Source organism: Chelonia mydas, chromosome 4 (genome assembly GCF_015237465.2).
Source record: "Chelonia mydas isolate rCheMyd1 chromosome 4, rCheMyd1.pri.v2, whole genome shotgun sequence".
NCBI lineage: Eukaryota > Metazoa > Chordata > Testudines > Cheloniidae > Chelonia > Chelonia mydas.
Genome location: NC_057852.1, coordinates 91,348,448 through 91,373,216, shown reverse-complemented (window position 1 = coordinate 91,373,216; position 24,769 = coordinate 91,348,448). Strand labels below are relative to the sequence as shown.

The 24,769-nt window shown below is 41.3% G+C and overlaps 1 long non-coding RNA gene across 1 annotated transcript; it reads left to right on the top strand.

Moving 5' to 3' along the window:
- The first annotated feature begins 21,361 nt into the window (after nucleotides 1–21,361).
- On the top strand, nucleotides 21,362–24,688 carry LOC119566000. Its single transcript, XR_005225004.2, has 3 exons — nucleotides 21,362–21,484; nucleotides 23,539–23,618; nucleotides 23,963–24,688. It is a non-coding gene; the product is annotated as an uncharacterized LOC119566000 (long non-coding RNA).
- Nucleotides 24,689–24,769: the final 81 nt, after the last annotated feature.

The window sequence follows — 24,769 nt, the reverse complement described above, 5'->3', positions numbered from 1 at the left end:
AAACAAATTTATGCCGTCGACAGAGGATTTTAGCTGCTTAAAAGTGGAGCTAGAGGTACTGAGATGGGTATCAAGGCAAAGGGGGAGAAAATGGGTGAGATTCTTGTAAGAATCCCCTCTAGCTTTCATAAAATGAATTTATTTAAAATTAGTTAAAACATTGCACCATGGCAGTACAACAAGAGCCTGATCCTGTGTCCACTGAACTCAATGTCAAAGCTCCCATAGACTTCAGTGGTGCAAGATCAGGCCCCATGATAGGCAAATTCCAACTATTTCATTTAGAATCTACCTTGAACAGAAGCTAAATGTAGCGTCAAATAGCTCTAGCAATGTGTGCAATGACCAAGAAATGATTAACAGCTATGTCTGTGGGGCAATTAAACTGAGCATCTGCCTTCTGTCAATATTGAGATAACTCTCACTGTAACTTACATAAAATATATACTTTCCAAGTATAAGTTTGGAGCTAGAATTGCAACTTTGGACAAAATTAACTGAGATTTCTTTTTCTTCTGAGACAAGGTTCAGGTCTGTCACTTCAGAAAAATGGGAGTGGGCAGGCAAAGTTGTCAGCATAAAGAACCTTGCATTTGATTATGATATCCTGCAAAGTCAGGGGGTAGGACAAAACGTGGAAGACTTAATGGAGCATATAGACCTATGAAAAGGGGGCACAAACTAAGGTTGGGGGGGAGGGAGGGTTGTAACTGTCTGCTTTTCCCTGTAACAAATGATACCTCTGAAAAGATGTGGGCAGACTATCCAGGACCTGTACATTTTTGCTCCTTAAATGCACTGAGTCATGGCAACACTGTGACAGTCTCCCATTTCAAAGTGGTCAGAGCCATAGTCAAGAATAGGTACAAGGGTTGAAGCTAGCCATAGAGTCAGGACCGGGCTGAGGGCCGCATTGAAACCAAGGTAGGGGACTAGCTATGGATCAAAACCAAGGTCAGAGTCCACAGACAAGCGAAATCAGGATCGTAGTTAGAGTCTAGAGTGGGCCAAAGGTCAATGCCAAGTGGGAGTCAGTCCAAGGGTCTGGAGGCAGATGCAAGGCTGGAGTGGTTCAGTAACAGGGCTGGAGTATGGTCTGAGTGGGGCCTGGGCAAGACTGAAGATAGCAGCAACAAGCCTGGGGCTGAGCAGGACCAGGAACTGGATCAAGGGCAGGCTGAAAGCCTAGGGAGTCTGTAACACTGTGAAGCAGCAGGGTTCCTAGCCAAGTAGTGCTGCTGTACAGAGTAAGGACTTGTCTACGCTTAAAACAGTGCAGTGACAAAAATGAAGTGCTTCAGCGAAGATGTTGCCTACACCAGTGGGAGGGGTTCTCCCATCAACTTGGGTATTCACCTCCCCAAGAGGTGGTAGAGAATTCTCCCATCGACCTAGCTGTGTCTACATAGGGTGACCGGATGTCCCGATTTTATAGGGACAGTCCTGATACTTGGGGCTTTTTCTTACATAGGCTCCTATTACCACCCACACCCTCATCCCAATTTTTCACACTTGCTATCTGATCAGCCTATATCTACACTAGGGGTTAGGTCAATTTAAAAACATCATTCGGGGTGTGGATATTTCCCACACCTGAGCAATATAGTTATAATAACCTAATTTCCTAGCATAGACCAGGTCTAACTTACAGGTCTGGCAGACTCAGTAAAATACCTGTGCCTAGGGGTCATCTGACCCAGGTTCTGTCCAGGGATAAGCTGCTGCAGCATATCTGAGTGCTCAGGCTCTGCTTATGGGATGAGTGGGTGCAGCATGACTTAGTAATTAATAGGTATCCTGGAAATGCATTTGCCATGTAAAAATATTGAACATGTGTGTGGTGGGTTTTTTTGTTTTTTGTTGTTTTTTTTAAATAAAGAATCTGGCAGGGCTTGGGTTTTGGGCTGTCAGCACTGCGTGGTGGGGCTCCAGGCTGTCAGATTTCATTTTTATCACAGAAAAATGTGGATTTTTTTGTTTGGGGTTTTTTATTGGAAAACTTTGTGGAGGAGGTGGGGGCAATTATCACAGAAAACTAGGATCCCTGGTGATAAGTCACTGCAGGTTCTGCTGAAGTGGTGAGTCATGGCAGCTGAATGGGCACCCCTGGTCTGGCTTCAGGTTTGCCTTACACACTGTGAAACTTCTGGCTGAAAAAGGGGGGGGCAGGGAACAGTTCCCACCTACCTACTCTTTAATAAAAGGACAGACTCATTTATACTAGAGGTGGGTAGGTGAGCCTGAACCTACACTGTCCTCTGGAGCATGTACTAATGTCTGTTGCTAAACTGAGCCAACCCCCAACCTTTGAGGGCCTTAAGGCTGCTCTAGGAGAACAGCAAATACCAAGCTTGCTAGTCAGAGTCCTCCTTACAGGTTTTTCACTTTCTAAATAAAATTTAGAACATTTATTTTGATAATTACACTTGCCAGCAGGAAGTTAGTAATAGCTTAGGGAAGGAATGGCCAGAAGGGCGCACAAGATCATCTAGTCCTCAAACTGTGGGGTGCCTGCACCTAGGAAGCATGGAGGAATGGAGGATTATTCAAGGGTGCACGCAGCAGGGGGTGTGGGAGGGAGCACAATGTTTTTAACCCAGCTCCGTCCCCAGTCTCAGTCCTCCCCCAGCCCTGTTCAGCCCCCAGTCCTGCTCTGGCTCTAGGCCCAGGCCAACCGCCCAGTGAGGACAGGAAGAGAGCACCATTCCCCCATCCTCAGCTCCGTCAAGCTGCACTGCTGAGGAAGCCTTGGCTGTGCAGTAATGGAGGGGGGACATGGACAGATTCTTTTAATGGTGAAGGGGGGTGTGACTCAAAAAGTTTGCACACCGCTGATCTAGTCTGACCTGCTGTATATCACAGGCCACCAACACCATTCAGCACCTGCACACCAAACCAAACCCAGCAACCAAAATTAGACCAAAGTATTACAGCCCATCATAGACTAAGCTCTTATGTGCCATGGGCCGAGAATTGGAGGGACCAAGGTGCCCAACAAATGAGGGCCCTGCAAAGGCAGGATAATAAGTGAGATATACCCAAATGATCCATGCAAATGATACCCTGTGGATACACCCATATGCTGTAGAGGAAGGCAAAAATCCCTCCAGGTCACTGCTAATTTGACCCCGGGGGGGGAGGGGGGATTCTTTCCCAACCCCACATGTGATGAACAGTTAGACGCTGAGGATGTGAGCAAGAACCAGCCAGCTAAGCATCTCAGAAAGAGAAAGTTGGGTGCTATCCCAGAGTACAAACCCTTCCCGTCCAAAGCCCATCTCCAGCTTTGGTCATCTCTGATCCTTTGGAAGAAGGAGGAAAAAAAGAAACCCACTGTAACTCTGGCAAACCCAGTGCCAGCTCATGCCAAAGCCTTGGGCCTCATTGAACACTGACAGATGCATAGCCGGAAACCAGGCTGGCTTACCTGTGAGTTCATATCTATTTTACAGTAATAGAGTTATAAGAATGTTTTTAGATTTTGTGGAATGCTTGTAGGATGCTGCATGTATTAATCCTACTTATAATATCTGTATCCCATCTTCTAAGGTAGTGTTTGCTCTGTAACTATAAAAATGTCTTCTCAGGCCTTTTCTACATTATACAGTTTTGTCAACAAAAGTCAGGTTTTGTTGACAAAACAGTGGAGGTATATACACAACAATGCTCCTCCCACTGATTTAAAACTCCTGCTATGCTGGCATAATACAGTCACCTCGATGAGTGGCATAGAGCTTTTTGCAACAAAGTTTGAGCTATGCAGTGTCAGTGTAGATGGTGTGCTTGCTCATGTCACCCAAAGTGGCCTCCAGGAGGTGTCCCACAATGGCTCTCATGACTACTCTGGTAAGCAGTTTCTACTCCACTGCCCTGCAGCTGGGTACACAGGCATACGCCCCTCCACCTTGAAAGCCCCAGGAATTTTTTTGAAATTGCACTTCCTGTTTGTTTGGTCTGGACAGCTCACATCACATCTTCCCAACTGACCATGCTGTCTTTCCAGGGCTGCCCGGTGGGGGTTGGGGTGGGGCAAGTGGAGCAATTTGCCCCGGGCCCTGCAGGGGCACCCACAAGAGTTTTCAGGGGCCCTCTTCAGTGCCGTCGAACATACCCGGAGTGAAGGACCCGCCGCCACTTCTTCCGCTCCGGGTCTTCGGCGGCAATTCGGCAGTGGGGGTCCTTCCGCTCCATGTCTTCAGCGAAATGCCCCGAAGACCCAGAGCAGAAGGACCCCCGCCGCCGAGGATCCCAGGCCCCCTAAATCCTCTGTGCGGCCCTGTGTCTTTCTGCAGCAAACTCCCACCTGGAGTACATCGGAGTTGCTGGATTTTTTGGGTCTGTGGGGAGAGGCAGCTGCGCAGTTGCCATAGGAACTTCGACACCTACGAGCAGTAACATGGATGAGAAGTGGCACAAAAGGGACATGCAGCTGTGCCATTCTACGATCAAGAGCTGAGGCAGGTGTACCAGAAGGCAAGGAAGGCTAACTGTCACTCTGGTGTGGCACCAAAAATATGCTCCTTCTACAAAGAGCTGTACGCTATCCTTTGCAGCGATCCCACCTCCACTGCTAGGAGCCCTGTGGATATTTTGAGGGTGTGTGCGGGGACAAGAGGTAGCGGCCAGCGGAGTCAACCCCGAGAACCAAGTGGTGGATGAGGAGATCAAGTTGGAGGAGGATGTGGGACAGATGGCAGGATTGTCTGGTTGCGTGGCGAGCCAGGGACTCTTTTTTGACTCCAGAGGGGTCTAGCAGTCCCGCTCTGGTGTGCCTGAAGCAGGAGAAGGGAGCATGTGATAATACTCCATTTTGCTTTGATATTACACAATTACATGAGGTAGAGGTGTCCTTTATTTTGTTGCATGATGCACATGGGAGAAGGAATCAAAATTAACAACACTAGGTACTGTTTGCATCTGCTTCTCATTCCGCTGTGTTGCTTTGCAATGGGGGCCCTGTGGAAAAGTCTGTTAATGCACACGGAAATCTCTTGGGAATCCTCCATAGCGATCTCTAGGAAACTTCCTGCAGATACTCTGCAATCCTCTGCCAAATGTTCCTGGTATTTATACCTCTGATGTATTTATAGAGAGCAATCATATCTCCCTTTATCTTTCATTTTGTTAGGATAAACAAGCCAAACTCCATAAGTCTCTTCTTGTAAGGCAGGTTCTCCATTCCTCTCATCGTCCTAGTAGCCCTTCTCTGCACCTGTTCCAGTTTGAATTCATCTTTCTTAAACATGGGAGACCAGAACTGCACAGAGTATTCCAGATGAGGTCCCACTAGTTGCTTGTACAAAGGTAATAACACTTCCCTGTCTACTGGAAGTACCTCATCTAATGCATCCTAGGATTGCACTAGCCTTTTTCACTACCACATCACATTGGTGGCTCATAGTCATCCTGTCGACCAATACGCCTGGGTCTTTCTACTTCTCTGTCAGTTCTAGCTGGTAAATCCCCAAACTTATAACAAAAATTTTTGTTGTTAGTCCCTAAGTGCATGACTTTGCACTATTAAATTTTATCCCATTTTTATTACTCCAGTTCTCAAGATTGTCAAAATCTGCCTGTGTGGTACTCCGGTCCTCCTCAGTATTCGCAGTAACTCCCAACTTTGTCTCATCCGCAAATTTTAATAGCACACTCCCGCTTTTTGTGCCTAGGTCATTAATGAAAATGTTAAATAAGATTGGTTCCAAGACTTGACTAGTAACCTCCCTTCAGCCTGACAATTTACCTTTCAGCATGACCCCACTGTTGTCTCCTCTTTAACCAGTTTCCTATCCACCTTTAAATTCTTATATTAATCCCCATCTTATCCAAATTAACTAATTGCCCTTGTGGCACTGTATCAGATGCTTTACTGAAATCTAGGTCAATAAGAACAACTGCATTTCCTTTGTCTAGAAAATTAGTTATCTTCTCAAAGATAAGAGATCAGTTTGGTCTGACACAATCTATTGTTTTGTAAAACTGTTGTATTTTATCCCAATTTTCATTTACCTCTTTGTCCTTAACTACTATCTCTTTCAAAATTTGTTCTAAGATCTTGCATTCAGTTGAGGTCAAACTAATGGGCCTGTAGTTTCACAAATCACTTTTTTTTCCCTTTCTTAAATGTAGGTACTACACACTTGCGTTGTTATGCTGGAAGGTGGGAAATCACACCTATTCTAGATCAATTCTCCAATCAAGATAATTTTGAATTCTAATCCTTTCCTCCAAAGTACTTGCAATCCCACCTAGGTTGGTGTCATCTGCAGATGTTGTAAGTATATTCTTTCCTCTATCATCCAACAAAGTGTATGTGCTTAAAGCACTAAAATGAAATAACTAAAAACATGGGTGATTTAAAAAGCAGGAAATTACACTTCAAACAGCAATTTGATCAACTTTTGCTGTTAATAGTATTGAGTTGTTTCTGCCATTGCCTGATACTGCTAGTATTTCTGAGATCCCTCATCAACTACAAGATAAGTCGTTCTTTCTCTGTGTGAACTTTGGAAAAAGAGACAGTTTTTCTGCTCATCCTGGTTGGTGATTTTTTTTTCAATAGCTCCATTCTGAAGATAGTTAAAGCATACTTTGTTTCTACTATTAGTTAGCACCAGCTGGAGCTGGTTGCGGTAACTTATGCACTTTAAACAGATTAGTATGTGAAGGGTCATTTAGTGCCATAGGGAAAAACAAGATCCCACTAGGACAGCCAGGAAAATCTAAATCTGGCTGACTATTGTTATCCCTTTGGAGTTTCTCTGAAGACAAATATCAATGGAACTAAAAATGAATGAGGAAGTAGTGCAAGCTAGAGTGGACTTTGACTTCATCAACTGAAATGCATACATTGTCTTACAGTTCTGTTTCTCTCTCTCCACCCTTTTGCTGTTTGCATGTCCTATATGGTGTTATGTACATGATAACTTGACTCTTCTAACTAGTTGAGGTAAAATAATCATTCATCAAATAAACCAGCACCTGAATTGGAAGCTTCCAGTAAAGGTAGTGTTAATGTTGGAATGGTTGTTACTAGAATTTTTATGCTTCCCTGTTCAGGAGGGCCTATTGAAAATCAACTTGGATTTCTTTTTTCTTTGAAGTTCCTTGGGAAAGTAGGTTACCACACTTGACTTAATAGGCTCTTCAAAGATTCTGTTCTCAGTATTTACCTGAAAGTACTTCAGAGCCATGAAAGTGGGCATATGCCAATTCACAGGAGCAAGATGCAGTGCTTCAAAATAATAAATCAAAGCCAGAATATAGAACACCCCCCGTCCCCTGAAAAGGAAAAAAATCCAACCCCTTTCCCTCACATCCCACCAAAGAGCAGGGTAAATTATTGAAAAGAAACAACCCCAAAGGAGGAGTTTACTACTGCCATTGCGGGGAAGGAAGGATCAACTCTCTGAAACTTTACTTCGTAAAGCAAGGACTATTGCAGAGGATCTGCTGGAGAGTGTTTTGGGAGTCTCTGTAGAGCACCTCGTTAAAAATACTGCTGTGTTACATAGGTCCAAAGTCACACCATTGTAAATGACAGCAGAATTCCTCTCCTTTCCCACATGTGTAAATAGCTGAAACACTCAAAGTATGAGTGAACTGAAGTAAAAAAGAGGAAATGCTACAAAAGTGAGAGAAACTGAAGTGATTCACTTATTAAAAGAATACAAAGAAACGATAACTAAAATAAAAATTCCACAGATACTAACAGAAGAAGTAACGCAGACACAGCATGGTACAAACAAGTGATCAATACAGAAGCAATTCGGGTATCAAAAGAAAGCAATAAAACAGTGTATGATAACGGTAGCTTAACCAATTCAGTGATAAGACAGCCAAAAGGAATAGCAGCGATACTACCAATTTATTCAATAAATCTCTGAATAAAATATTAAACACTAAAGTCAACTTTTTAGAGAAATCAGAGAGCAGCTATTCTACATATGGGGGTATTCTCTGTTTCCTGGGTATGTTTTTATTTCTCTTTGGTACCTGCACTATCCTTCATTAGAGATTAACGTCTGCTAACTAACAGGCATTCAGGTTTTGGGATTTTCAGTTCTCAATATTTAAGAACAAAGAGAAGCAGACAATCTTCTATTCTTTGATCAAGCTTTACAGTACCTAATTCTCCTCTTGCATATATTAGTGTAAATCAGGAGCTACTGCACTGAAGTTAATGGAATTATGCTGATGTAACTGAAAAGAATCAGTCTCATGCTACATTTAATTGAATGAGCCTTCAGTGAATCTCTCAGTATTTTACTAATCCTGTTTCTGATGGCTGGTTGCCAGTAGTTTTATGTATCAACTGCAGTGTAGCAAATACAGAATTTCTTTGCAGGTAATAGTCAATAACCCTAACAAAATGACAGTCCAAATCCAGTAAGTATTTGTTTTTGTTGTGATAAGTGGTGAGGTTAGAGACTAAGGAGATGAATGCTGTTGCATAAACAGAACAGGCACAAAATTACCTAAGTGTTCTTGATTATGTTTCCCTTACGGTTATGACAGGCCCCTAAATGGAAGACATTAGGGCAAGGAAAGCTTCCTTTCCCTGGGGCATCCTTACAGCAACCTAGCACAATCTGGTCCAGGATTTTCGTTGTCATGACCAGGAATTTCATTAGTGGTTAGCAGTTTTAGTAAAACTAAAGTGGTAAAAATGAGGTGAGTCTAGAGGTCCCAGAAGAATGATTAATCACCTTTGAATCAATCAGGGAGCAGATCTAAATATATTCTACTGCAACCAGCTGACCTTGATGTGGATCATAGTAATTTTTGGCTAGAAGGAAGTAGAGAAGCAAAACTTGCTGACCTATCCTCAGCCAATTAATTATAAGTCAGGATTATCTTCTTCCATTTAACAATGTGTAAGGTTGAGAAAATAGACCTATGCCCAATGTCTTGGTGGAAATGTTGATAGAATTAAATAATAGGTTTGAAATATCTCATGATGAAATATAGTCTTCATGTCTTCACAATATCTGCATATGTAACATTGAGCTCAGAAGCACAAGCATTATGTAATCAGAACAAATTCTTATTGTCTGGTTGTGTCCTGAGAGCATTTCACTGTTGCTTGTAGTTTATAGAAGTAGTCACTTTATAGAAATGATGATGTTGCACTGATTTACACCAGTTGAGGATTTGGCCCTATTTCTTTCATTTGTATCATGCCATAGGTGTATAGAAAGCTGACTAGATCAGCGGCCTCAATGGGTAGTGATCAATGGCTCCATATCTAGTTGGCAGCCGGTATCAAACAGAGTGCCCCAAGGGTCGGTCTTGGGGCTGGTTTTGTTCAATATCTTCATTAATGATCTGGAGGATGGCGTGGATTGCACCTTCAGCAAGTTTGCAGATGATGCTAAACTGGGAGGAGTGGTAGATACACTGGAGGGTAGGGATAGAATACAGAGGGATCTAAAGAAATTAGAGGATTGGGCCAAAAGAAATCTGATGAGGTTCAACAAGCACAAGTGCGGAGTCCTGCACTTAGGATGGAAGAATCCCATGCACTCCTACAGACTAGGGACTGAATGGCTAGGCAGCAGTTCTGCAGAAAAGGACCTAGAGATTATGGTGGACAAGAAGCTGGATATGAGTCAACAGTGTGCCTTTGTTGCCAAGAAGGCTAATGGCATTTTGGGCTGTATAAGTAGGAGCATTGCCAGCAGATCGAGAGACGTGATCATTCCCCTTTATTTGGCATTGGTGAGGCCTCATCTTCAGTACTGTGTCCAGTTTGGGGCCCCACACTACAAGAAGGATTTGGAAAAATTGGAAAGTATCCAGCGGAGGGCAACAGAAATGATTAGGGGTCTGGAGCACATGACTTATGAGGAGAGGCTGAGGGAACTGGGATTATTTAGTCTGCAGAAGAGAAGAATGAGGCGGGATTTGATAGCCTTTCAACTACCTGAAAGGGGATTCCAAACGGATGGATCTAGACTGTTCTCAGTGGTACCAGATGATAGAACAAGGAGTAATGGTCTCAAGTTGCAGTGGGGGAGGTTTAGGTTGGATATTAGGAAAAGCTTTTTCACTGGGAGAGTGGTGAAGTACTGGAATGGGTTACCTAGGGAGGTGGTGGAATCTCCTTCCTTAGAGGTTTTTAAGGTCAGGCTTGACAAAGCCCTGGCTGGAATGATTTAATTGGGGATTGGTCCTGCTTTGAGCAGGGGGTTGGACTAGATGACCTCCTGAGGTCCCTTCCAACCCTGATATTCTATGATAGGCTGATTGGTTTGAGATTATGCAAGTGAAAACAGGGAACCTCAACTGGTTCTTCTGGGGTCTCTGCCCAAGTCTAATCAGAATAATTTTCAGGATCAGGACAGAGAAGGTCTAGGGTCCCAGGAGCTGGTGGAGGTGGCAGCCATGATGGTGATGCTCACTCCTTCCCTTTCTTTCAGTCATCCAGCTCCATGCTTCCCTTTGCCTTCCCAAAGCTTCTTGGGCCTAACTTCCAACATGACAAGTTTAGTTCGTTAACTTCTGGTTCCGGTCTTTATTTATTTACCAAGTATGGTCTCAACACAGTCCTTGAGTTGTATCAGTAATGCCCCTTTGTTTAGACTCAGTCTTTGTCTCCTTTCTGCACATTTTCCCATCAATAGTTGTTGTTAAAGTTTATTGTGACATTTTATGAACTTTCACTCACTCCTCACAGTTGAACTCACAATTAGAGTAAATTTTTTGGCCCAATCATTACAACAGGTTCTACTGGCAGCTTCATAAACAGCGCTTCCTCTCTCTGCCCCCATCTCACGTGTCCACTATGCAAGTATAACCTATTCACATCTTCACAGGAGATGCTTGTCAGTGAAAAGTTATCATTTATCATCAGATACTGCAAAGTTTTTTCTGAGATACTGCACTGTTTGCAAATACGTAGAGTAGAAAACAGTTGTGGTATCTCAAATACCAGTGGTAACTGTCTGTAAATTTTAGACAGCAACCACTTTCTCTTTGTATAGAACCAGGTATTATAATTATAATATAAAAATTTCCATTTTAAAATGTTAGAAATTTAAATTCTGTGATTCTCCCACTCAGAGATACATCATAACCCATAGAGTTTGCAAAACACTGCTTTAGATAATTTGTTCTTTCCTTTTAACATTCTACAGGATATTTCCATAATACTATGGACCAATTAATCTTGTCCACAAATTGATTATAGAATCATAGAACCATAGGGTTAGAAGGAACCACAAGGGTCATCTAGTCTAACCCTGTGCCAAGATGCAGGATTTGTTGTGTCTAAACCATCTAAGACAGATGGCTATCCAGATGCCTTTTGAAAACCTCCTATGAAGGGGATTTCATTACTTCCCTAGGCAGTTTTATTCCATTGTCCTACTGTTCTTACAGTTAGGAAGTTTTTCCTGAGATTTAGTCAAAATCTGCTATGCTGTTGTTTGAACCCATTACCTCTTGTCCTGCCCTCTGTGGCAAGAGAGCACAGTCTTTCTCTATCTTTTTTATGACAGCCTTTCAAGTATTTGAAGACTGTTCTCATGTCCCCCCATTAATCTCCTCTTTTCCAACCAGTTCTTTCTGCCTCTGCTTAGATAGCTTGCATTCCATCCCTTTGATTAGGGTGACCAGACAGCAAATGCGAAAAATCAGGACGGGGGTGGGGTGTAATAGGAGCCTATATAAGAAAAAGACCCCAAAATTGGGACTGTCCCTATAAAATTGGGACATCTGGTCACCCTACCTTTGATCATCCTTGTCACTCGCCTGTGGATCCTTTCCAGTTTCTCTACATCCTTTCTATGGAGTGGTAACCAAAATTGGACACGGTACTCCAGCTGAGACTGTGTAGAGTGGTACTATCACCTTCCGTGACTTGCATGCTATGCCTCTGTTAATGCTACCCAAAATTCCATTTGCTTTTTGTGCAACAGCATCACACTGTTGACTCATGTTGAGATTGTCATCTACCACAGTCCCCAGATTCTTCTCAGCAGAGCGGCTGCCAAGCCAGTTGTCTCCCATTCTGTATTTGTGCATTTGGTTTTTCTTCCCTAAGTGTAGCCCCTTACATTTGTCTCTGTTGAACTTCATTTTATTGCCTAACCCAGTTCTCCAGTTTATCAAGATGCCTTTGAATTTTAGTTCTATCCTCTAAAGTGTTTGCAATTTCTTATCCCCCCAGCTTAGTGTCGTCTGCAGATTTGATCAGTGTGCTCTCTATTCCTACATCTAGGTCACTAAAAGATGTTAAAGAACAGTGAACCCAGAACAGATCCCAGTTATGGAACACTTGATTGTGAGACTAGTATTTTACCTGTATGGAACAACCTTGTCCATAGTATTGCAGCCACAAAACTGATTTAATATGCCCTTCTGCTGATAATATCTCATTTTCAAGACGTTTCAGGTGTTTTTAATCTATTTCTCTAAATATGAAGGTTTTGCCTTGCCTTAGAAATGTATATTGTAAAGGCACTTAGAATGAGATTTTTTTTACCCCAAATGAGAGGTTAAAACTGACAGATTATATGGCGGATTATATACAGATTAATACTACTTAAGTAAACTATATATGTCAATTGTAAACATTTTTGGTGCACATAGTTGCAACTCTTTCTCTGTGCCAAAATGTAATTAAAAACTCAGGGTTTTGAGTATAAATGCACACGAGGTTTTCCTTTTGTAACCTAGTTTTTTTCCATTACAACATAACTCAAAATTGGCTGGACCAGTTATTTTTAGCCTTCCCAAAATGCAAATTTGGAATGAATGGAAATATGAGAAATTTCAATCCACAAAGGATTGTTTTGTGGAGAGCAGAAGAGGATGGAAACAGGAGCTGAGAAAGATTGCTCTCACATCCAAACTGTGGTGCCATTACTGCATCTCTGTAATAGCAAAAATCGGAGAAAAGGTATTAGGAATAAGAATGTCAGAAGATTATAATAGTATCAGTGAAATATACCAGCTTTGCGAGAATCATATGGCATGGATAATAAGAACATTAATAACATATTAGGATCTGATTTTCGGAAGTGTGGAGCACTCACAACTCCTGTTGAAGTTAGTTGGAGCTGTGGGGGCTCAGTGCCTCGGACAACCTATAAAGCTTCCTTATTGATTCCTCAGTCTTAAACCACAGGGATAAAAATAATCTACCTGCACTCTTTGAATGTTAATTAATGTAAAAGATAAAAACAAGTAAGAATGAGGACAGAGGAAAAAAGGAATAAGTCAAATGTCATAGTCATAAAATAACTGAATATTTGAGTTGAAGATATATTCACAAAAGCCTTATCAAGATGAGATACCAATTTTTTTAAAAATTATGAATCACCACAAAATAATAGTTTTACAACCAAGTGTTAATCATATCTCATTTCCTCCTCTGGGAAAGTGACCTAGTTGTTGTAATGAAACTGTGGAACCTTTCATTTTGTGATTAATTAGTGCCAGTTACAAATGGTAAACGAGTTAAAGATTCACTCTGAAGTTAAACTCACTACCAACAGATCAAAATTCTGAGCCTGATCCTAAAAGATGCAGCTCCTATTGACTTCAATGGTATTAGTGAGTGCTTAGAGCCTTTCAAGAGCAGGTCCTTTGTTTCCAGGTTTTTGATTGCTGTTGACACCTTCCTGAATACATGCGCATGATGATCTGCACATCTGTTTACACCATGTTCTTCACTGTGGTATTTGAGTCCTGCTATGCCCAAGAGCTAGTAACACTTCACACTTGGGAGAACTAGCAACTTTTCATACTTAGGCTATCTTGCAAGCCTATCCATGTAATTTGACCCTCAAGCCCCGACCGATCATCTTGAAGTCAGTGTGACTCTATATGGCTACAGAGGCTCACAACCACACAGGTCATCTTGCAATATGGGGGCCTTTATGATTTAAAACTATTTTCCTGTGTTTTTAATGAAAGCTACTAATGTACAGTAGGCCTTACCACAGGTAACTTGTGAATAACCTTAGTTTTCTAAGGACCAGATCTCCCCCTTCTACAGAAAAAAGCTACAGGAGGTGGCTGAATGGGGAGTAAAACTGTGAGTTGGGGGAAGTGTGTGAAGCCAAGTTATTAAAAATGGGTGAAATGTAGGTCTGACGGGTTTGATCATAGAAACCCCCTTTGGACAGTCACCTGACATGCTGAGATTACCTCTGAGCCTGTTTTCCCTGCCAGCTTAGGACTCCAGAACCCTGCCTTGCTGAGCCAGACACGCTAGCCTGCTGCAACACAGACCCAGGGTCTGTGCCAGACCCGCAAAGCTGCAGACTTTAACCAAAAACTGCTCAGCAGGTCACCTATCTCCAACACCCAGACACCCAGTTCCCAATGGGATCCAAACACCAAATAAATCCATTTTCATCTGTATAAAGCTTATACAGGGTAAACTCATAAAGTGTCCATCCTCTATAACACTGATAGAGAGATATGCACAGCTGTTTGCTCTCCCAGGTATTAATCACTTACTCTGGGTTCATTAATAAACAAAAGTGATTTTATTAAGTATAAAAAGTAGGATTTAAGTGGTTTCAAGTAATAACAGATAGAACAAAATAAGTTACCAAGCAAAATAAAGCAAAAACACGCAAGTTTAAGCCTAATACATTAAGAAACTGTTTACAAGTAAAATCTCACCCTCAGAGATGTTCCAATAAGCTTCTTTAACAGACTAGACTCCTTCCTAGTCTGGGCCCAATCCTTTCCCTGGTGCAGTCCTTGTTAGTTCCAGCAGACATCTTAGGTGTAATTCAGGGGTGTTCTCATGACTGGCAGCTCCATTTGTTCTGTTCCACCCCCTTTTATAGCTTTGGCACAAGGTTGGAATCTTTTGTCTCTCTGGGTCCCCACCCCTCCTTCTAAATGGAAAAGTACCAAATTTAAGATGGATTCCAGTATCAGGTGACATGATCAGATGTCGTGTGAGACTCCAGCCTCCATTCGTTCTGGGCTGGCACACACGTACACCGGAAGGTTTGTAAGTAAACAGAGCCATTTACAACCAATTGTCCTAGTCAATGGGAGCCACAGTGGTCCACACTTTTGCATAATTACATAATTACAATAGGACCTCGGAGTTATAATTCATATTTCTAGCTTCAGATACAAGAATGATACATACATACAAATAGGACGAATATATTCAGTAGGATATAACCTTTGTTATGATACCTTACAAGAGACCTTTTGCATAAAGCATATTCCAGATACATCATATTCACATTCATAAGCATATTTCCATAAAACATATGGAGTGCAACATCACAGTAGGGACCCAGAGTGTAGAGACATATAAAAACAATAGGAGAGGAGGGTACCTGTGTGGTTGGGGTTCAAGAGATAAAGTTATTTTTTAAGAGATTAGAAATGTTCAGGGGAGCTAAATTGAGGAGAGGAAGGAGAAAATGAATGTGCAGAGACCCAGGAAAGGTGCTGGAGTGGAGAAAATATTGTTAAATATTAGTGTAATCCTGGGACCTGATCCTGCAAAGAGAACAGCGTGGGCAAAGACTAGCACTTTCCCAGTTGATGTCAACCCAGGCCCCACCCACATGGTTCTCTTGGTAGGAGTAAGGCTTTACGTTAAAAGAAGGGAAGGAGTGGGGAGAGCACTGGAGTAGGACCTGGGTTCTATTCCTGGCTCTACCACTGGCCTATTGAGTAACTTTGGGCAAGTCACTTCACCTCTCTGTGCTCCAGTTTCCTCATCTATAAAATGGAGCTAATGATACTGGCCTCCTTTTCATTAATAGATCTCCAAGAGCAATCTAGGAGCTAGATATTATTATTAATTCCTCACAGACAGTCGCAGCAGGAATTATAGGTGAGGGTGAACTGGATGAGCCCATAAGTAAATCAGTGGTTTTGGCTGTGACTATAACACCACCTCCTTGGCCCAAGTGCTTGGACTTGTCAAACCGATTGTTGTAACATCTATTGCCACCTACGATTTCATGGTTGTCACTTTGCTGCACACCATGAAGTGAGAACTTTCCAGTGAAAGCAGAGATAGAACTCAGATCCTCCTGCTCCGAAACAGAGGTCCTGGCCAGTAGAGCTAAGGGAGAATCCCCATTTGCTTTTATCTCAATATTGGGCCTATGACATAAAGTAGTATGTGGACAAGGGCACATACACACACTTTACATGATATTGTAAAACAACCGTAATTATTTCTTAAATTACATTGATGCTGTCAGAGATTTGGGCCTCAAGAGCTCACAAGCTGCCTCTCTATCATATAGGAAGAAAGGAAAGGAGAGGCCACTTGTAATCCATAATTCTTTTTCCTGTCACCTTGGGGTCATCCCATAAATTGTAAAACAATTTCTGAAGACTCCTTAGGAATCTTGCATTTGTAATTTTTCTGCCAGGTGGAGTCAGCAGCAACCAGGACTAGGTTCAATATCTAGGGGTTCTTTTTCAACAATACAACACATAACTGGCTTGAGCTACTACCCAGTAATTTGGGAAAATTACACACCACCCCTTCGGCTCCTGTAAGAGGAAATACTTCCCCTCTCGCAAGCACAGAGTCTGAGTGTAGAAAAGAAACTTTTAATGAAAGGAGGAAAGTCCCCCGGCATTAATTTGGGAAAACACTGCAAACAGGATTCATAAACATAAAACACCCACCCCAGTGTACGTTGGTCAGTGTCTTTTGCCTCAGGTTCTTGAGTTCAACAACCAAAATTCCTTTAATGGGTCCCTCTCTTCTCCCTCCACCACAGCCCACTCTCAGGGGTTGTCCTTGGTCAGTGAAGACCCAGAGGTCAGAGGTGCATCTGTGTGAGTTCACAACCCACCTGGGGACAGGGGAGAAGGCACCTGGCTCACTCTGCCATCTGAGTGCTTCTCTGGAGTAGCCACCCTACTGGGTGCTTGCCATTCTGCTCCATCAGCTGCCCTGCCAGCTGTCACCGATGCACACCATCACCTTCTGCTGCCACCTACTTCTCTATTGTGACCTCTGTGAGTTAGTCTCTGGAGGTTCCATGCAACTTTCACTGATTTTCAGCTCTTAGTGGAGGAACTTCATTGCTGAAGCAGTTTGAGCAGAAACCCTGTCCCACAACAGGTGATTTCAGCTGTAGTGATCACTTAACAAAACAAAAGACTCCTAAGGGAGCCTTAATTAGTTCCATCTTTGAACAGTGGGGATGGGCAGGTTAGATCATCCCAAGAACTCTTGGGCAGAGCCTACACCTCTAGGCAGGAACTCCTGTCTCCACCCCCTCTTTCTTTCACAGGAGTCTGGCATCTGAGCCCCTTCCTTAGTGAGTTCAGTTCAAATGAGGATAACCCCCTCAATCAGAACAGGTAAAGCACAGTTCTGCTGCCCTTTACTCATACAATAAGGTTAACGTTTCATTACCCCTGCAGTCAAATTTAATTTTTTTTTTATTAAGCCAAATGTTAAAATGATCTAATACACAAGGAAAGAGTGTCTATGCATCTAGATGTAATGCTTAAAATATCCAAAAGTACAAAGTTTGGTTTAAAAAGTCATAAAATACATATAGTACATAATCTGCTATATCCCAAATTAAGGTTAACAGATTCAACAATACAGTTTAAATATTAGCATCCAAATATTCAGGTACATCACTCATAAAAAGTTATACTAAAAGTATCAGAGGGGTAGCCATGTTAGTCTGTATCCACAAAAACAACGAGGAGTCTGGTGGCACCTTAAAGACTAACAGATTTATTTGGACATAAGCTTTCATGGGTAAAAATCCCACCTCTTCAGATGCATGGAGTGAAAATTACAGATACAGGCATAAATATATATTGGCACATGAATAGAAGGGAGTTACTTACAAGTGGAGAACCAATGTTGAAGGCCAATTCAGTCAGGGTGGATGTGGTCCACTCCCAATAATTGATGAAGAGGTGTCAATACCAAGAGAGGCAAAGTTGCTTTTGTAGTGAGGCAGCCACTCTCAGTCCCTACTCAAGCCCGAATTGATGGTGTTAAAATTATTGGGAGTGGACCACATCCCTGACTGAATTGGCCTTCAACATTGGTTCTCCACTTGTAAGGTAACTCCCTTCTCTTCATGTGCCAATATATATTTATGCCTGTATCTGTAATTTTCACTCCATGTATCTGAAGAAGTGGGGTTTTTTACCCACGAAAGCTTATGCCCAAATAAATCTGTTAGTCTTTAAGGTGCCACCGGTCTCCTTGTTGTTTTTATACTAAAAGAAGCTTGTGGAAAGCAAATATAGCAATAAGTGTAGATTGTCCCTCAGTAATTGAGAATTTAGGATAGGTTGTCTGTCCCTCAGTAAATACAAGTAAATACAAGTGATTTGATAGTGAAATTTAACTGTTTGAAGAAAATTGCGTTTGCAGTGCTTTCAGCATTTGGATCCACATACCTGTGTGAACAGGTATTTTCACACTTGAAATCTGTCCTCTGTCCCTCTCGGAGCCGGTTAACAACTGATCACTCAGAAGCCTGTGTGCAGCTTAAAGTATCCAAATACATGCCAGACATTGGAAAACTCAGCAAGGAAAAGCAAGGAAATGGATCACACTAAACTGATAAGATCTGCATTTTAATTTAATTTTAAATGAAGCTTCTTAAACATTTAAAAACCTTATTTACTTTACATGCAACAATAGCTTAGTTATATAATATAGATTTATCGAGAGAGACCTTCTAAAAACATTAAAATCTATTACTGGCACACGAAACCTTAAATTACAGTGAATAAATGAAGACTTCGCACACCACTTCTGAAAGGTTGCTGACCCCTGATCTAGAGCAATGCTTCCTTTCTATATCTTTGCGTTGGTCAATATTTATCTCCTTCATTCAATAAATTTTAATAGTCAAATCTACAGAAATCCATATCTGTTTGATTTGTATAATATCAGAAGTCTCATTTTGCTATACTGCAAATAGTTGGGGTGGGGGTAGGGAGCATATTTATCAAATCCAACTTTTTTTCTTTCTTTAAGATATGGTTTATAGGTGCGATATTCCTGTCAGATAAACAGTTTTTCCTCCCTCATTTCAACAATGCACTCATGTTTAAGGGTGACTTAAAAACATTATGATAAATTAACAAAGACGCATTGTCCAATGCAGGCAGATATATGTAACATTTTGAAAGCTCTCTAAGAAATTATTTATTTCACTCTACATATAGAGTAGATTTGAAAAATAATTAAAATCCTAAGACTGTGGTGGTTCAGTAGGTGATGTATGAGCATTAGCAGGGAGCATTATGCAGGGTGCTATGGAAGTTTGCCAAATGTGTAGGATTATACTATTCCATTATGTGTTTCCTTTAGTGTTCCCAGATTTCAAATGCTCTTACATCACCTACTGAACCACCAACTGGGAACACTAAAGGAAACTGTTGGGCTAGCTAGAATGTGTTTCAGAGTCAGAATCTGTATTGTGGTATCCATACATCTACCTAAATCTGTATTGCTTTTCATGGACAAGAGGAGCTAATTAATTCTCCCAGATAAAACAGATCCCTCCATGGCAGGTGTGGGAGCCTGCTCTGTTGAGCAATTTTTGCCAATTAGGGCAAGCTTTCACTGTGGTGGAAGACATCTGCAGAGCCATTAGAGGGAGCTGGGCAAGGTAAATAATTCTAGATGGAGAAGAACTGAGGCAGGGTTGGAGGCTGGAGGAGGTAATCCTGGAGTAGGGATGGTGCCAGGGGACTCTTAGCCCATTGGGGAGGAAATGAATAGGCTTTGCCTGCTGGGAAAGAGGAGTGGGCTGATCCCAGAGAAGGTGAGTGGATATGTCAGCCCTGTCACAGGGAATGTTCAGTTTTCTTTCATAGGAAAGCTGTCCTGTGAAGAAGCTTCCTGACCTTGGAGAGCTGTTAGAAGGACAGGGAGAGATTAAGTTGCCTTTCTGTGAGAAAGGGGAAGAGCAGACCAAGAGTGGATTTAGGTGAGTCTAGGGAGGATTTGCCTGGGAGGGTAGTTATAATAGGGAGAAGGAACAAACCAGCCTCCTATGAATAAATATGCTAGGTGCAGCCAGCCTTGGTGTTGGAAGGAGCTCGACAATCAAAAGGGCTTCAGTGTCGCCAAGCCAGTCTCACAAAATAAATGACTGAACTGCATGGAAATGTGTGCAGCCCTAACTGGGTGAAACCCTGTGTCCAGCTCAGCTATGGAGTAACCCCTTTCAGAGAAAGCCCTAAACGTGCTGTTTTAGAGTTTACTAGCTCAAGATTTAATTATTTTTAGAATGTGTAGCTTATGGAGCAGATGGCAGAACAGATAAGCACCAAATCAAATTGGCAAACCAGTATGATAAAATCCATGTCTTAGAGTGAAGGCTATTAGACTGTTAATGAAGAGCTGACTAAACAAAAAATTTATTTTGTGTACTGAAGTTCCAAACCAAGCTATCCTTGCTATTTACATAATAACTAAGTCTCTTGGAGGTACTTGGTAGCAATTTTGCATTTGGTCATGTGACAGGCTGTAATAATGGGGTTGTCACGGCCAATTTGGGGTTGGTATAGCTCAATACTGCAGATGCCTCTTCCTTTATTATTTTCATGGGGAAAGATGTAATTCAAAGTTTTACGTACGTTCAAGTGTAATAATATCTCGGCCTTTTAAAAAACATGTATTTTAGGGGCATCTTTATTTCAGTTGCAGTACAGCATGAATTATATAAAGGAACATTATACAGTAGAAGAATTTCCCGGTTCCTCTAAATGTGTGAAAGCTATCTTTTTATGTATACCAGTGTCATGTCCCTACTGCCATATACCCTTGTGCAATATACTGTCAGTCCCTGTTGTATTGTTGTATTATGGAATTACAGTGAATTGGCTTTCCTGGCTCTCTTGTGACTGCTCTTTCTGATTCCATTCCTCCAACACCTCTTCTTAAATCCAGTTCACAATCTGATGCACCAACATTTTTTTCCATCATGTGCATGCTTACACTTGAGAATTTACTTGAGTAATTTTTGAGCTTCATAATCCAAATGTTCAGGAATAGTTGCATGCTCAGTTAACTGGCTCCAAATATTTGCATTTTACAGATGTAAATTAAGCACCTACTTTTGAATATTTAGTCCTATATTTCTGCAGTATGACCCACCTAGTTTCAGGTATTGATTGCAGTCTAAGAAAATACATGTGATTTCTTCATTTTTTCCCCCCACTGTAAACAATAGTTCTGATAAGTTGGTGGAAACAAATGTACCTATTTTCTATCAACGTGCATTTCTGTTGGTGTTTTAAACGTGTATTGTGCACATCTGTATGTTCAGTTGAACAAATGCATAGGAAATCATTATTACTTGATCTCTTTTGAAAATACAGCCCTTTAAAATCAGTGTGTGTGTTTGTTTGCAGGAAGCGTAGGTTCATCCCAAGCTCCAAATGCTACACTCTGAATACTGATCTTGGCTCCAGGTGTTTATTCCTCTCTTGTGGGTCAAACAGTAACATGGTGGTCAGGAAACAGTTTACAAAGGTATTGTCCATATTTATAAAAATTACATGACTGTAAATGGCTTCTCTTTATTCACAAATTCATGAACTAAATATCAGTTGAAAAATGCTTAAAATCGAATGTAGCATTTGTGCAATAACTAAGGCCTGATATTCACTATAACACTTGTTACAAAATGCGCCAGGTACTCGAGAATTGATTCTGTATTTACAGAATTGATTCTGTACTTACTCTACATATAGAGTAGATTTGAAAAATAATTAAAAGGATCTGGGGATTCATACTAGGGAAGATTCTTCTACTCGTGCTCCAAATCTGGTATACTTCATTAAACCCAATCTGGAGCTGTCAGACTGCCAACACCATCATACTGGTGTTGGGTTTCATAGCAGCTCACAAAATAACATGGTTCTATGAGCTGAGGCTTTAAGTAAAAATAATACCAAATATCATGAGACTTTCAATAAAATTGTGTGTTGGCTACCCTGTTCACCCCAGTGGCACAACTGGACATATTAGCCTCACTGCTGTAACTTCTGTTGGTGAGGATCAATGAGCTGCAGCCAGCTCCCTGTGGCTGCCATTCTCCACCTCAACTAAGCACATCTGAGATGTAGTTGAGAATTGGGGTCACGTAGTCCAATAATAGCTTTTCAGTTACAGTGTGAATTAGAGAGAGAAGTTGTCTAAAGGTTAGGGCATTAGGTCAGGATGTAGGAGGCCTGTGTTCAAGTCCCTGCTTTCCTATCACTACCTGCATGACCTTGGGCAAATCCCGTAGCTTCTCTGTGCCTCACTTCACCATCTGCAAAACAGAGATGATGGTACTTCCCTACCCCTCATGGATGTTGTGAATATTATTAAAGATTGTGACTCAGAAACTGTGGTAGTGGGGCCATATAAGTAGTAAAATATATTTATAGTCAAATTGAGAAGTTTTAACACCCCCAAAACAAAGCTATTAGCATTGTTATAACTTCAGAAGAGTGGAAAAGTAAAATACCCTGTCTACTGGCTTCTAGCCTTGTCCTACCAAGCTGATATTATAACTTAATGCAACACTGACCTCTGGCTTTACTTCCCCAGCATTCTCAGACTTTACTGCTCTTCGGTCAGTTTCTCTCTCAAACACCTTTGTGTTTTATAAAGGCATGTAAATATGTGTCTTTTTTTTTTTCCTGCCACTATTCATGGTAAAGTTTGCTTAAATGTGCCGCAAAGTTGTTTTACAAGAGTTTGATATTAATGTAAAATTAATTATATGTCAGTTTATCATTGTTTATTTAAGGATTTGATGAATGAATTGACTAGAGTTACCTGAGTTTTTTGGTAGGCCTAATGTGCCTTTGTATATGTGAAATAATCACAAAGTGATTTAATCACCAACGAGTTATGAGTGCCAAACCCTGAGAGTCCTTACCTGTCCACTGTTGTGATTTGGCAGACTTCGGAAGCAACAGAAAAGCCATGATTTGCGTTCTATAAGGTTTTAGTGCTTCAAGAATCTGCCAATTTGTACATTTAGAAAAGTGCTTCTATGGAGGTTTGGTAGGGACTGCATCTTTCTGAGGTCTGGGATTTTTTAAAGTAAACTATAGCTATTTGCTTGGCAAGATAATATTAACAAATTAATATTTCCATACTTCAAAAGGATTTTTGGAACAGAGCCAGGAAAAACAGCATTTTTCTTTTTGCCTTTATGAATTTCTGTAACAGGTTCTTCAGAAGAGATAATTTTAGCTATACAAAGCCTTTGCTATACAAAGGAAAGTGCTACATGAAGCCTGCTGTTTCTGCTTTGTTTTGGAGGACATGAATGAAAGGCAGATAGATTCTTCTTCTAAAAATATCTGCACGTATACTGATGGGCAGTACAGTACTTTCTAAGTACTTACACTTATTGTTGAAATATGTGGAGATTTAACTATAACCGGACAGTATCTCCCATTCCTTAAATATTAATCCCAAGGAAGAGAATATACCCTTCCATGTTTAACTGAGAGCATGAAATTAACTCTGCACTCTATCCCTTTTTCTCTCTCACAACTAATTTCCTGTGTTTTTTCTGTTTCAAGTCTTGTGGCTGTTTGTTGGTGTGGGTTTGCTAGGATTAGGACTGCAATATAAAGCTTATAAGAAGAAATTAGGCCAACGGGTGAGTAATATTGTTTATTTTTTTTTAAACAAAGAAATATATTTTCAAACACACTGTAACATCTGCAAATGATCCCTTAGAAATCTTTCCAGCAATACACCGCAACCATAAGTCACTCAGTATATGAATATGTATTGAACAGAGGAAAATGGTCGTGTGGTTGAGTCACTGGACTGGGTTTTGGGAGATCTGGTCTCAGTTTCTGACTTTGCTGCAGACTTCTTGTATGGCATTCGGTAAATCACTTAATCTCTGTGCCTTACTTCCCCGTCTGTTTTTAAAAAAATGGGGGATAATACTTCCTTTCTCCCACCCTTTATCTGCCTTGTCTCTTTGAATTGCAGTTGTTTTGGTGCAGCAACTGTCTCTTGCTATGAATACATTTGGCAGCTGTCACAATGGGGCTCTGATCTTGCTTGGGACTGGTAAGTGCTTCTGTAATACAAATAAAAAATAATGGGTGGGGAAAAATGAAGACTAAAATTAAGTTAGAATTGCCTCCAAAAACTATTAGTATGGTGTAAAACTGAGGAGGGGGGAAAGACAAGTAGGAAAAAGGGAATGATGCAAAGAAAATGTAGGGCAAAAGAAAGGAAAATTAGACACAGCAAGAGGAGGATGTAGGAAGAGAGAACAAATGAGAACACGATGGACTGCGAAGTGTAGATTTACAGTATAATGTAAACCCAAGGGCTTTTATGGTGTAAAGATGTTTTGGGGCATCTCCAGGATTGGGAAAAGATGTTCAAATGGCCTCTTCTTGAGAGAGTGTCTTTCTACTCTTTCCACCCTCCTTCCATGATGATGAATGTGGATGGTTGTTCTGACTTCCACACTCTGATTGGGGGAATGATAGCGATCTTTCCAGAGCCGCAGTAAAACTTTTATTATATAAGATACTCTGTGAGTACACTTTTTTTTTCTCAAGTAGGCTGATGCAGAGTTACTTTAATCAGGGCAGAATTTATTTCCAGGGATAATGAGGGAGTTCACCTGCTTCACTGATGTTGATGCAAATAGTTGCCCATGTGTTCATGACCTAAGAACGTGTGATAGTGACGCATGCAAGTGGTTTTGGACCCAGCAGGTTGGAGACTCTAAACTCAGTGCCTGTAACTTGGCTGAGTCATAGTAGAGTCTGTTCAAATTTT